The 14,305-nt window shown below is 41.3% G+C and overlaps 2 pseudogenes; both read right to left on the minus strand.

Annotated features, from left to right (window-relative positions):
- Positions 1-2,385: 2,385 nt before the first annotated feature.
- Positions 2,386-2,948, minus strand: LOC137281118 (uncharacterized; annotated as a pseudogene).
- Position 2,949: 1 nt separating this feature from the next.
- On the minus strand, positions 2,950-10,087 carry LOC137281119 (uncharacterized; annotated as a pseudogene).
- Between the last annotated feature and the right edge of the window lie 4,218 nt (positions 10,088-14,305).

The raw sequence follows: 14,305 nt of genomic DNA on the forward strand, positions 1-14,305 counted from the left end.
ATGCCTTTGCTGCTGTTCAAAGACTTATGGGGTGAAACAGATACTGCTGTATTTGCAAGCTGTTTTGTACCTATGAGGGTAGCTGATTGTTTCGCTGTTTTACACTCTATGAGGAGAAACCCAGATCTATTTTTTGTAACAGCTTGGACATCCCCAACAAGTCCATAAATTGCTTTTGATGTGGCAAATGGATTGAGTTTTAGAGGTTCACCGTCAGTAGAAGATACAACCAAAAATCTGCTCCATGTATCCGGTAATCTGTTTGTAACACTTTCCTCGTCCGAGGACAAACACTCATCTAGTGCTCGTTTGTGTTTTTTGGGTTGAGCCATGGTTAATAATAGAAAGTTCACCATCCCAGCTCCCCACCCTCCACCGAGTATCACATGGACAATGCTATATACCAGTGGCTCTCCGACTGGCAGCACCAAGGATACTCGAATAGTATACTCCAGCAGAAGACTAATTCAAAATTAATCGATCCACCAGATTGGCCCATGAGCCACCGCCTTCTGGGCATAAGACTCTAGGCAAAGTTCATAACGTCAGTTTTCAAATCTAAAAGTTATATATGAATGAAAAAGCCAAGGCCAAAATTGAAACAGTACAAAATCAAATCTGTGTAATTACATAAATAATCCACGCACAGGGCTTGGCATGACCAGCCGATTGGTCGAACGGGGCCCATTCGACCATCCGTCTAGGCGAAGTGAGGGCCAAAGTGGTGTATTGAGCAACAGGAACACGGTTACAGGTCCCTATTGCCCTCAACCAGCAGGATCCCCTCCTCCGCCGACACAGGGCCGCAACCCACGGCAAAAGGGTTGGTGGACCAAATATCCACCCGGGTCCACCACGGGGGTGTCGGCGAGCTCTTAGCGTTACCCAGCACCCACCACGAGGAGGTGGCTCGCCACGGGTGCCAGGAAACACAGTGTTGTTTTCATCGTACCAGTGTTTTATAGACGAGGACACCAATAGTTTGTTAATTCTTTCCTATGACGTTATCTCCATTCTGGTGTCTATTGCGTGTCACCTATATCCTATATATACGATCATTGCTTTTTTGTTCCATATGACGGCAGTACAAAGAACAATCTTTACCTAGAAAAGACAATACAAAGATGAGAGAACTTGCATCAAAGTCCGCAGGGCGACTCTGAGAAGAAACGTTTTTTGTGCGAACACCAATGTTATCATGGATGTTAAGACGAAATAGTTTCTGCACAGTTATATGGATGCATTTTCCTGTTATTACAGTGGCAAAATAGCGTTTCCATATATTCCAGAGTCAAAAGGTAAATGTCCAGTCCAGAACAAGAAGGCGACAACCCTCACTGGCAATGATAGAGTAGAGAAACACCGGTCTGATTCTTGATGGCACAGCGACCTGTAGAACACAGAGGTAATCAAACGTATCAGGTGTAGCACGATAACACAAAGAGGGATGAAAAGTTTCCAACAGTGTTCTTTAATCACAACTCAAACAGTCAACAGTAACAACAATAGGTGGTGGGAGACTATGAGAGAGGCTACGCAATTCCCAGGCGCTGACCAAGTCTGACCACGGTTGTTCTTCGGACTTCACTGCTCAGCTGGTCTGCTAGTCTTGTCTGGTGGTGTGGTCCGTTGGTCGGTGTTCAGCGCCCTTCTGTGCCTCCAGTTGCCTCTCTGTCGACTTCCTTTTACGGTGCTGCTTATATGGGGAATGCTCCCCAGGAACGTGTCAGCAATGCGTGGAGACCAGTCAGCATCTCTCTGTACAGTTTGCTGACGTGGCGACCAGTCAGCATTTTCTCCGGACAATTGGCCAAAATATCACAACGCAGTTAAATCTTTATCTATTCAATTAGCTAGTCATTAGATGTGGCCAGTACAATCATAGTTTCATCTGGTCAGTTTGCCCTTATCATCACAAGCTCTTGTCCAACACTGGCCAAATCTTGTCTCCCATGGAAAACAAGCCTGCCCGTCTATACAGCCTCCGACCATAGTGTTACATTCGCCCCAATGTACATTTAGACATTTTTTTTTCACATAAAAAATATTTCTAACAATCGTTAATGCAATTAACACTAATACTAGCAATCATTACATGGCTATCAGTGTACATGGTTACAATTCATTACATTCATATTACCAATCATTGCAGGATACCTAATTACATTTTTATGTACAATTCACAACAATATTGTGCTGTTAATGCAACACACGATCGTCCAGTCGGCTGTGGCTGTTACTGACACTCATATCTGCGATTTCCACAGAGACTATTTCACAGACATGTCAACAGCTATTGACTACATGACGTTTGTTATGAGTGTGCACCACACTGCACCATAGTTCGTCTTCTGTAAACTTCGCGTTGTGTTCACTGTGTAGCAGTCACATCTGTAAGCCAGTGGTTCCATGAATTAGATCGTCTCTGTATTTCGTGTCCAGCGTTGGATAGATGCTCCTTATGGCGGTCGTGGACGGACGTTCGCCTGCTGAATCGGAGCCCTGTAGAAGTGGCGCAGAAGGTAGTGGTCCTCTTAACTGGCACCATCTCCACCTCGGTTGTAGCCGAGATGTTCCTCCTACTCCTTCCTCGTTTGGCAAGCCAGGGCCTAATGAATCTTATGTACATAACCCTACCAATATTCCCACCATAAGTAGAATTGTGCCCATAACATATTTGCAGTCATTAGTCTCGCCGTCTGGTATTATCGTCTGTAGTTCATTTAGTTTATCGATAAGATGATTCATAGGAATTTTCTCAATACCCCAAGTTTATCAGGCAACTTAGTCAAGTTCAGTCTTCTGGCAGTTTTCACGAAAGGTTTCCACAACAACATGTTAGAAACATTTACCGTCATAACTAACTCTAGAAAGTTATCTCTTTGTTGAAACTGACTTTCATTATGATAATAAGGGAGTAAAGTCAAGTGATCATTAGACGCTGAACGCGAGGAACGTGAGAAGCGGAATGGACGTAATAATTAAGATCTTATCTTCGAACAGAACAGTGGTACATAGCAGGGACTTATAGAAAGCCCATAAGTTGTCTGCGGGATCGTTTGCTAATCAAAACCTATTAGGAAGATGGATTTGTATGTCCTTTAATAAACTTAGTAACCGTTTTCGGCGTTATTGTACGGGGTGCAAGATGTCCTAAAGCCAACATGTTAACTTGAAGTAGAAGGTGTTCTAAATAAGATAAATAGGTCTGTAACATTCCCCGAATGTTTTCAAAAACCAGTTCCGCTTGTAAATATGTCTTTGTGACCCATTCTAATTTTTCTATCTGATTGCCCAATGTCATAGAGACATTAGCAATTTCGAGTTCTACAAGATGTAAATCATCAATGACTTCATTAATGGTCTGTCTATTATCCGAGACTTGAATTCTAGTTGTATTGAGGATAGAGAGCCCTTCTTGTATTACGTGTGTCATATCTAATTGGTTTTCTGCAAGCGTCTTCACATTTTGCTTTATAGTGTTTAAGTCAGCATCAGACACAGTGCCAAACAAGAAACTTAAAGCCTTACCAACAAATGGTAATCGCGAGCGCTTCGGTCGGGTGTGCAACTTGCTATATGCTGCAAAATTTTCTGCTAGATTATTTAAGGTAGTACTCAAGCGTATTATTTCTTCATCTAAAAATTCCCTCTGATTTATCAGTGAGTGAGTGAGTTAACATTTAACGTCACATCGGCAATATTGCAGCCATATCGTGACGAGAACATACGTGTCAAAAAGAATATATATGTATATTATAAAGACCCTGTCGACGAAGGACAGTAAAACCACTAGACTATCACAGTTAGTATTAAAACTAGCGTGGAAACTTAAAAAATGATAGTATCATTATTTGGACAGTGCACTATAAAAACAGGCCACAGATCGCCAACAACAGAGGGTAGATCACCATACCAGGGACCATGGGGACTTACAGTACCTCTGCTACCTGCATGACCCCTGGCTGGATTTACATCATCCCCTCAGCTGTTGGCGACTGTATGCAAGATTAGCCTCAAATTAAAATGACACATATTCTACGATTAAATAAGTGGAAGATCAAATCTGACTTAAACCGTTTTGGGACTTACGTACCCTCTCAGGAGGACAATAATTTTACGGTACTTCAACCCCCTTCGAGGATACAGCCACTAACAATCTTAGTTGCTAATTCAACTTCCAATCATAAAATATTAATCTATTTACAAGTCATGTAACAAGTCTAATTCTTTTAAAAACGCAATGATTAAATGAGCACTGACATTACTAAAAAGATCATTCATAGTTCTTGATTTAAAATACTGATCCCTTGTTATGGAATATTCCACACAGTCAAGCAGGACATGCTTGACTGTGATTCTTTCATCACAAGGGATACAAAACGGAGGATCTTCACCTTTAAACAAATATTCATGTGTATATCGTGTGTGGGCAATACGACATCGTCGCATGATGACCTCTTCAAATCTGGACTGACAACCCAAGTGAGTGTAACCAATGTAGGATTTTATTTCATGTAGTTTGTTGATACCTACTTGAGTGTCCCACTTCTTCTGCATCAGATCACGGATGTAAGACCTAATGTTAGCTTTATAATCAGTGTAGGGAATAAGAAGTGGAGTCACAGATTGTTTGAGTGCTGCCTTAGCAGCAAGGTCAGCCAGTGTATTCCCAGAAATGCCCACGTGGCTGGGTCACCTACAAAATACGATGTCGTATTGGCCAGTAGCAAGATCATTATGCAAGTCAATAATTTCTGTTAAAAGTGGATGTTTGCAAGAAATATTTTTAATAGCCTGAAGACAAGAAAGAGAGTCTGAATAGATTATATATCGTTTACGTTTAGGGTGTCTTTGAATATATTTAAGAGCCGTTAGTATGGCGTTTGCTTCAGCTGTGATAATAGAACTGTTGTCTGGCAATCTAGAAGATATTGTTCGGGATCCAATGACAGTGGCACAAGCTACTGCGCCACCATCCTTGGACCCATCTGTAAATAAGGGTTTGTAATTGCTATATTTAGTTTTTAATTGGTTATATTCTTGTTTATACTGTAATTCATTAGTTTCTGATGTTTTAAATGAAGTTAATGTTAGGTCGACTTGAGGCCTAACCAACTGCCAGGGAGGAGAAGAAAGAAGACGAGAGGGAGCTATGTTTTTCAGCTCAATGCCGGCCGAAGAAAGAAAGGGTTTAATTCTGTGCCCTAGAGGTGGAACCAGAGAAGACTTCTTGTCATACAAATCCCCATAAAGTGGATTGAACACACAGTTATATGCAGGGTTAGATTCATTAGAGTATAATTTAGTAATGTATTGTAAGGATAATTTTATGCGACGTTGTGTAAGAGATGGTTCATCAGCCTCTACGTAGAGACTGTCAATAGGTGAAGTGCTGAAGGACCCAAGACAAAGTCTTAGACCTAGGTGATGAACAGAAACAACCTTCAGCAAATCTAGTGCCTTCAGGCATTTAACTTTAAGAGATTTAATGTGTGGTAAGAAGGTTAAATGAGAATCGAAAATTACACCCAAGAATGTAGCCTCCTTTACAACTTTGATTGGAGTGCCATTTAAAGATAGTTCTGGGTCTTTATGCTGTTTATATTTTCTACAAAAGTGTATACAATTAGTTTTTCTTTGAGAAAATTTAAAGCCGTTTTCAAGGCACCATTTATTTATTTTATTTAAACACAACTGTAATTGCCGTTCAATGGTGCGCATATTTTTACCACGACAAGAAATATTAAAATCATCCACAAAAAGTGATCCATCGATTGAATCAGTTAAAACCTTTGAGAGACTGTTGATCTTAATACTAAACAGAGTGACAGACAAAATACTGCCTTGCGGGACACCCTGATCCTGAGTATAATGGTCAGACAGGGTTGAACCCACTCTGACTTGAAATTGCCTGTCATTTAAAAAGTTGGATATAAATTGAGGCAGGCGGCCTCGTAATCCAAAGTCATGTAAATCTTTTAAAATCCCATGTTTCCATGTCGTGTTGTATGCTTTTTCTAGATCGAAAAAGATTGACACAGCGTGTTGTTTATTAATTATGGCATTCTTAACAAAAGATTCTAAACGCACTAAATGATCGATGGTACTTCTATTTTTACGGAAACCACATTGTATATCTGTTATTAGGTTATTAGTCTTCAAGTACCAAACAAGTCGATTATTTATCATGCATTCCATGGTTTTGCAAACGCAGCTCGTTTGTGAAATTGGTCTATAATTCGATGGATCAGTATGATCACGTCCAGGTTTAGGGATGGGCACAATTATGGCATCTCGCCACGAGGGAGGAAATTTTGCGGTTGTCCAAATGTCATCAAATATATGTAAAAGTGTCTCTAAACAGGATTCTGGCAAGTGTTTCAGAAGTTGATAATGAATACTATCAGCTCCAGAAGCAGTATCGTGAGCTTGGTCAAGGGCAGTATGAAGTTCATGTATTGAAAAGGTTTCATTGTAGTCTTCCCCATTCTCTGAAGTAAAATTATTATATTGCTTTTCCTGCTGTTTTTGATATTTTTGGAATTCAGGTACATAATTTGATGAGTAAGAATGTTTCGCCAAAGCCTCACCAAGTTTATTCGCAATATCTGATTTATTAGTCAATAACTGATTCCCATCTTTAAGATGGTGAATACTAGGTTTAGAGCCCTTACCTTTTATTTTCTGGACCATGTTCCATACCTTTGAAATTGGCGTACGTGAATTTATTTTTGAAACGTAATTTTGCCATGACTGGCGTTTATTTTGTTTAAAAGTACGCCTTGCTTTAGCATTTAAATTTTAAATTTGTTTAAATTATGGACCATAGGATGGCGACGGAAATACTGCTCAGCTTTCTTCCGGGCCATTCCTAGCTTGTTTGCAGTCAGCAGTAAACCATGGTTTACGTATGTGTGGATTTGAAGAGGACTTCGGGATACATTCATCAGCTATTTGAAGAAGTTCTTTAGAGAAGATTTTTATCGGATCAGAAACATCAACAAAAGCATCAGGTGTTAGTTTTACGAATTGCATACAAATCCCAGTCAGCTTTAGCAAAATTCCATCGTGATGATGGAGGGACATCAGAAGGTGTCACAGATTTTAGAATGGTAGGAAAATGATCACTTCCACAGAGGTCATCGTGGACTGACCATTCGAATTCTGTAAGCAAATTAGAATCGACTAGTGATAAGTCAAGGCACGAATACGTGCCAGTGGTAGGATGTAAATACGTGTGAGAACCATCATTAAAAATGCACAAATCATTATACAAGGAAAACTCTTCAAGTATTTTGCCCTTGGTATTTGTATCATCAGAACCCCAAATCGGGTTATGACCATTCAAATCACCCATGACAACACATGGCTTAGGGAGCTGGTCATATAGAGTCTGGAGTTCAGACTGTTGAAGTGAATAGGAGGGCGGTATATACAAAGAACAAAGAGTAAACACTATGTTTAATGTAACTCGGACTGCAACAGCTTGAAGGGGCGTAGCTAGAGGAACAGGACTGTGAATCACACCCTGTCGCACTAGTACTGACGATCCACCAGTAGCTTTAACTCCCGCGGGAGAATAGTGATGGTATGAATTGTAAAGCCGTAAATCAAATTTATCTGTTGCCTTAAGGAAAGTTTCTTGTAAACAAATTACCGATGGTTTGTAATCTTGAATTAATAACTGCAGATCATTGAAATTATTCTGAAGTCCCCTACAATTCCACTGTATAATGTGACTTGCACTCATGGTGGGTTAATGGGTGAACGAGAACGTGAAGGAAGAACATTCCTTTTGGTTTGAAACGGAGTAGTAACCTCCATTTCCAGTGGTTCAAAAGAATTTTGAACCTCTACAGGTGGTTGCGAAGAAGGTGGCGCCTCCAAGTGTTGAAGCACCTTCGTCTTTTTTTTCTTGTGATTTTTTTCTTTCCTTGTTTGACGAAGAACATTGTTCTCAGTGTCAGAAAGTTCTGGAGATTCTGGCTCTGTGATCTTCAATGGTGGGCTTTCGGTTTGAGAGGCCGAAGTATTTGTCATTTGACTTGATAGGATACTTTCACTTACAGATATTTGTTTATCATGAATCCATGAAATTTCAGTCTGGCACGATGTAGTCACTGTAGTAACTTTTTTCATAGGGGCAGGAGAAGATGCTACAGTTGAAAAGGATAATGTACTTGGAACTGAAAACGGATCTGGCACCAACTTTTTGGCTTCAAAATAAGAAAGATTGTTTGTGCATTTCACTTTCATAATTTTTGACTGATAAACGAAGACGGGACAGGACCTGGAGGAGGCCAAATGCTCACCATCACAGTTTGCACACTTTATTGCATTGTTGCAATCAGAATTGGCATGAGTACCACCGCAGCGAGAACATATCTGATTGCGAGTACAAGTTCTGGCACCATGACCAAATTTTTGGCAATGGTAACACCGGAGAGGATTTGGAACATAAACATCAACTCCGATGTTGAAGTATGCAGCTTTTATTGATTTTGGGATAGTTGGCAGGGCAAACGTGAAAAGATAAGTGTTGGTTTTTATCACAGTGTCATTTTGTTTCCTTGTAAATCGCTTAACAGCAATTACTCCTTGGTTTTTGAATTCGACCAGAAGCTCCTCCTCGCTCATGTCAGAAAGACAACGAGCACGATCTCGAATTATTCCACGTCAGGAGTTAAGTGTATTGTGTGCTGAGACAACAACCGGGACATTTACAAACTGCTTTAATCCAAGCAGATTGACGGACTGTTGTCTTCGTATACATTCCACAAGAAGTGAACCAGAGCGGAGTCGAGTGACGTTTTTAACTTCTCCACAGGCACCTTTGATGCCCAAGGATATGGCAAACGGATTCAACTTGATCGCATTACCATCGGAAGATGAAATGACAATAAATCTCGGCCAGTAATCATTAACTTCAGGTGTAACTTCCTCATCAGATTATACACAATCAACATGACGGCGTTTGTTCTTCGACGAACCAGAGTATTGGTTGAGAGACATGGTGAGAGAATTATATTCGGCAAACTTGCTCCCCACCCGCCATCGAGTGTCAACAAAGGACGATGTTGCAGTGGAATCCAGTCTGCGTCATCAGGGCTACAAGTCTGCTATACTCCAGCAAATGTAACACGAATAGCTATATTTCTCTACCAAAGTGACTGTCCAGCTGGTTCTGCACATGACAGAAATTTGGAGACCTACAGAATTCGGAGGTTGACATTAACCAGATTGGCCCATGAGCCACCACCTTCTGACGTAGGACTCTAGGCAAAAACTGTAGATATTTTTTACAAATGTGAAGCCCAAACACAAAAGAGTAGGATAGTAGACTCAAAACATGGTATGCCCAACACAGGGCTTGACATGACCAGCCAATTAATAGAATCGGGCCCATTCTACCACCCGACTAGGTGAAGTCAGGGCCAAAGTAGTGTGTTGAGCAGTAGGAACACGGTTCCAAGAACCCACTGCCCTCAACCACCAGGATCCCCTCCTCCACCGACACAGGGCCGCAACCCACGGCAAATGGGTTGGTGGACCAAATATCCCCCCGGGTCCACTACGGGGTTGTCGGTGAGCTCTTAGCGTTACCCAGGTGGCTGGAGGAGGTGGCTCGCCACGGGTGCCTCTGATTTATCAGAGTAATAACGGCTCATAAACTGCCTAACCATTAGTGCTCAATAAACTCGTTATATGGTTTTAGATCAATCACAAAAGTTACCAACCATTTCGACCTAGTGGTAGTGATATTGAACAGATTCTATCAACATATCTTCGCTGTCACTACTAGCAACATAATCATGGGGATCTACCCATTTGTCACGTCCTTCACTTTCAGATTCAGTTTCAGGTGACTGGTTCCTGGCTCATAATCTTTTCTGTAATTCTGCCAGTGGTATATAGTCTTCTTCTTCTGAATCTGATCGTTCTTGGCGGTATCGCCTCGTGATCCGAGCCCTTGAATCCGTGATGACTGGTTCTGAATCTTCACTGCTGGATCCTTCTGGAGGAACAACATATTGGGCCTTTCTTCTAGGCCTTCCTGCTGTGTCTTTGGGAATTTCCCAGTCATCTAGTTTTGCTAACTGCAAATGTTCAGCATGTGCTTTCGTTACTGCCCCATCCAGTTGGTTCCGAATGGTGAATGTAACACGCGAAGTCTGCTCAATTACTCGGTAATATGGCTTCCATTTGGATTGTAATTTGCTTTTCCGTTGGTGGTGTCTGTAATAAACAGGATCACCAATCTTTTTCTCATTTGGCTTGCTGTACTTGTCAGCATGTTTTGCGTGCCTTTTCTTTGCCCTTTTCATATTTCGGTGTACCAGCACAAAAGATTTGTGTTGCTGTTGAAGGGCGACTTTATGTTCCTTTTCCCCTTGGTACTTCTTTCTGGGTTTCAGAAGGTTGTCCAGTGGTAGAACAACATCCTGGTTGTACAAGAGGAAGAACGGTGAAAATTGGGATGACTCACATATGTTGAACCGGATTGCTGCCAGGGTCTGGTTCAAATACAAATCCCAGGTCGTTAGAGAATCGTCCAATTTCTTAGCCAGGACGTCATGCATTGTCCTATTGAAACGTTCTACTCTCCCATTGGCTTGAGGGTGGTAAAAAGAAGTTGTCACATGGTGGATTCCCAACGTGGCAATAATTTCCTTCAGGGCATGATTTACATTTTCCGTACCATTGTCGGTGACGATCCCTAAAGGAGAGCCATATTGTGGAAATATTTCCTCAATTAGCAGGTGAGCAATGGTTTGAGCAGTCTTGTGTGGTACTGCAAAAGCTTCCGACCAACCACTATAATGATCTACAAATCCCACAATGTATTTGTTACCTGACAAAGTGGTTGGGTAAGGGCCTGATAGATCCATGCTTAGTTTTGCAAATGGGTAAGGAGGTACATCAGTTTCTTGAAGGGGTGGCTTCTGTTTGCGAAGAGATCGAGTCTGGCAAATAACACAGCGGGAAACATACTCGTACAAATCCTTGTACATGTTTGGCCAGTAGTATTTCGTTTTCAAACGTTTTATCGATACCCATATGCCCATTCTCATCATGGTACTGATGGATTAGTTGCCTTTTCAAATGTATGGGTACGTACAATCTTGTGACGGGTTCATCATCCACATCGCTGATGTAGTATAGCATCCCCTCCATCAATATAAAACTTCTTAAGGGAATGGCGACCATCCTGCCCTTTTTCTAAGAGGTTTTTTGTTCTCTGTATCTCCTCATCTTTTGACTGTTCCTTTGTCATATTAAGGTCAAAGTCCAAAGGTATTGCCTTTTCAGGGACATCCAATCCTGGGCCTTTACAGCGAGCATATGCTTTGGGCTCGAATTTGGTCGAGTCAAGCACATTGATTTCGAAGCTGTTATCATTCTCTACAGGTTCAACAATCTCTTTTGCCTTTATATTATTACCATCGGTTGGAACCCGTGAGAGAAGATCTGCACAAGTATTTTCTGTGCCCGCAATATACTGAACCTGACAGTTGTATCCTGCCATTCCAAGTGCCCAAAGCTGTACTTTCTTGTTTTGCATGGGTGACTCCAGCAGATACTTCAAAGGTTTGTGATCAGTTTTGATCACAAATTCTGTATTATGCAAGTAATGGTCAAGTTTCTGTAAGCTGAAATGTATTGTGTAAGTCTCTTTCTCTATGGTCGCCCAGCGCGTCTGAGTGTCACTCAGCTTGTGTGACAAGAAATGAATGGGTTTTTCTGTGCCATCATCACTTAACTGGGCTAGACAAGCCCCAATGCAGCTGTCACTGGCATCCGTATACAGGATGTATGGTTTGCTGGGGTCTGGGTATGACAGCAATGGAATTACCGTGAGGCTCTGTTTTAGGAACTGGAAAGCTCACTGACATTCATCTGTCCAGGAAAACCTAGCATACTTCTTTGTTAAACGAACAATTGGTTCCGCAATTTTAGAAAAGTTTGGAATGAAGCGACGATAATAATTACACATCCCTATGAAACTCCTGACTTAGTTGACAGATGTTGGGGCTCCTATAGACCGTATGGCTTCAACTTTCTGTTCCTCTGGCTTGATCCCACTCTGGTTGATCACGAATCCTAGATAGTTTGTTTCCGATTGGGCGAAACTGCACTTAGAAAGTTTAAGCTTCAGAGAATGCTGTCTCAGACGATCGAAAACAGTTTGTATGTGAGACATATGATCCTGTAAGGTTTTCGAGAAAATCAAGATATCATCAAGGTATGCTATTGCAAATGCTTCTAGATCCTGTAGTACTATATTCATGAGTTCCATGAATATTGAAGGAGCATTACAGAGGCCAAAAGGCATAACTGAGAATTCAAACAGTCCGCGGTGACATGCAAAAGCTGTCTTCTCCTTGTCCTGTTCATCCATCAAGATTTGCCAGTACCCTGACTTTAAATCAAGAGTGGAGAAGTATTTTGATTTCCCTAGTTGTGTCAAGATGTCATCAATGAGTGGGAGAGGCGTGGAGATGGGTCGGGTAATCTTGTTTAAAGACCGGAAGTCCACACAGAATCGTTTACTTCAGTCTTTCTTGTCCACCACTATAATAGAAAAACTCCATGGTGACCTGTACAGCTTAATAATGTTCGCCTCTTATTAAGTTTTCCTCTGGTACTTTATCTAATCTTCCCAACACACACACCCTTCTTAATCGGAATGTTTTGTTCGTGGAGTTCACTATCATAATTGGGACATTCCTATCTTTGTTCATGCACGCTAATGAGTTAATTACTATGAGTCCTGGTTCACAAGATAAATAGCCGGTATCTATTTCTGACACCTGGTAAAGTGAGTTATTTGGGAAGTATGGCCCTTGTTTTACCTTTGCTCTGCACAGACTTCTACTTTGTGGTTTTAAAATGGTGTCCCTAGCCAGACGCACAATTGAGGCAATGTGTAAATCATCTTTCAAGGGTACGTAGGTTTTTCCTATCCTTAAACTTCCTAGGTCATAGTAAAGTCGGACGCCATGTTGTTTCAGCCAATCTCTTCCCGAAATCATGTTTCTATTCATGTTGCCTACCACAAAGAATTAGTGTGTTAATGATACTCCTCTCATTTGGAATGTGATATCTACACAACCATCCACTTCTAAACCATTCCCATTGACAGATTGTAGTGAAATCTTCTTTTTACCTAACTTGTAGAGTCGGTGTAGTTTGTGAAAAACCCTTCTATGAATAATAGATACTTCTGCTCCTGAATCAATCAAACATCTATAATGTTGTTTCCCTATCCTAACAGTACACGAACTTGGATTTCCTGCTAAATTTATAGTATACGCAGTTCCCTCTGTCTCCTCCTCATCGGTTTCATCATGAGAAGGAGTTTTTAGTTTAAAGATGTTCCGTTTGGTGTTCCCCTATATGTCCCATAATTCCTGCCATATTTCCTATTTCTGTTTGGACAATCCCTTTTAAAATGCCCTGGTTGGTTGCACACCCAACACAGCACTGATTGTGGTTTACCAATGGGTTCTGTCTCTGTATTTGTCACTGCACTGATGTTACTCCTATTACTTAATCTACAGTCCTTTGCTTTGTTGCCTGGTTGATGACATTTATAGCATTTCGCTTTTGGGCGGTAATGGTCAACCTCCATTGGTTCTTCCCTACGGTTATCTTCGAGTGCTCTATTTCCCCTGCCTAATCTCAAGTTAAACCGGGCACGAAGATTCTGTTCGTGTGTTGCGCAGGCAACAGCTGTAGCCATGTTTGGTGGGTTTTCTCTCATTATTTTCATCTTAGGATAATCATAGGCTAACCCATCTGTGAAAAAAACTACCAACTGGCATTCTATGGCAACACCATCTCCATCCCTACCTAGACGTGTATAAGCCTCTTCCGCTAAATTTAACAATCGCTCTGCAAATAGTTGTACACTTTCACTGTGTTTCTGTCTCACAGTTCTCAGCAGCATGAATGCGTGTTGAGCGTCGGTTATTTCAGCAAATCGTCGAGTCAACTCATTCTTTAGCTCTGGCCATGTTGCCTGTTCATGGTCTTGTAAGTAGCGATGAATGAAATCGCTAACTGCACCAGTACTTGACTGGTAAGCCACCAGTTTGATTTTATCTTGTCCCGAGTTAGTCAAGACGGCGTATTTTTCAATACTTTTCATCCACTCTTTAAACCTGGAAGGCTCCCCCCTCAAATGGTTTAATAATTTGAGCAATACCCTGTGCACCTAACGTTGTGGACAGAGTGGCTAATTGCCCTGTTATTTTCCCTGCAAGTCCGGTCAGAAATTCACCTATATCCTGGCTTGCCA

The sequence above is a fragment of the Haliotis asinina genome, chromosome 4, assembly GCF_037392515.1.
Source record: "Haliotis asinina isolate JCU_RB_2024 chromosome 4, JCU_Hal_asi_v2, whole genome shotgun sequence".
Lineage (NCBI taxonomy): Eukaryota > Metazoa > Mollusca > Gastropoda > Lepetellida > Haliotidae > Haliotis > Haliotis asinina.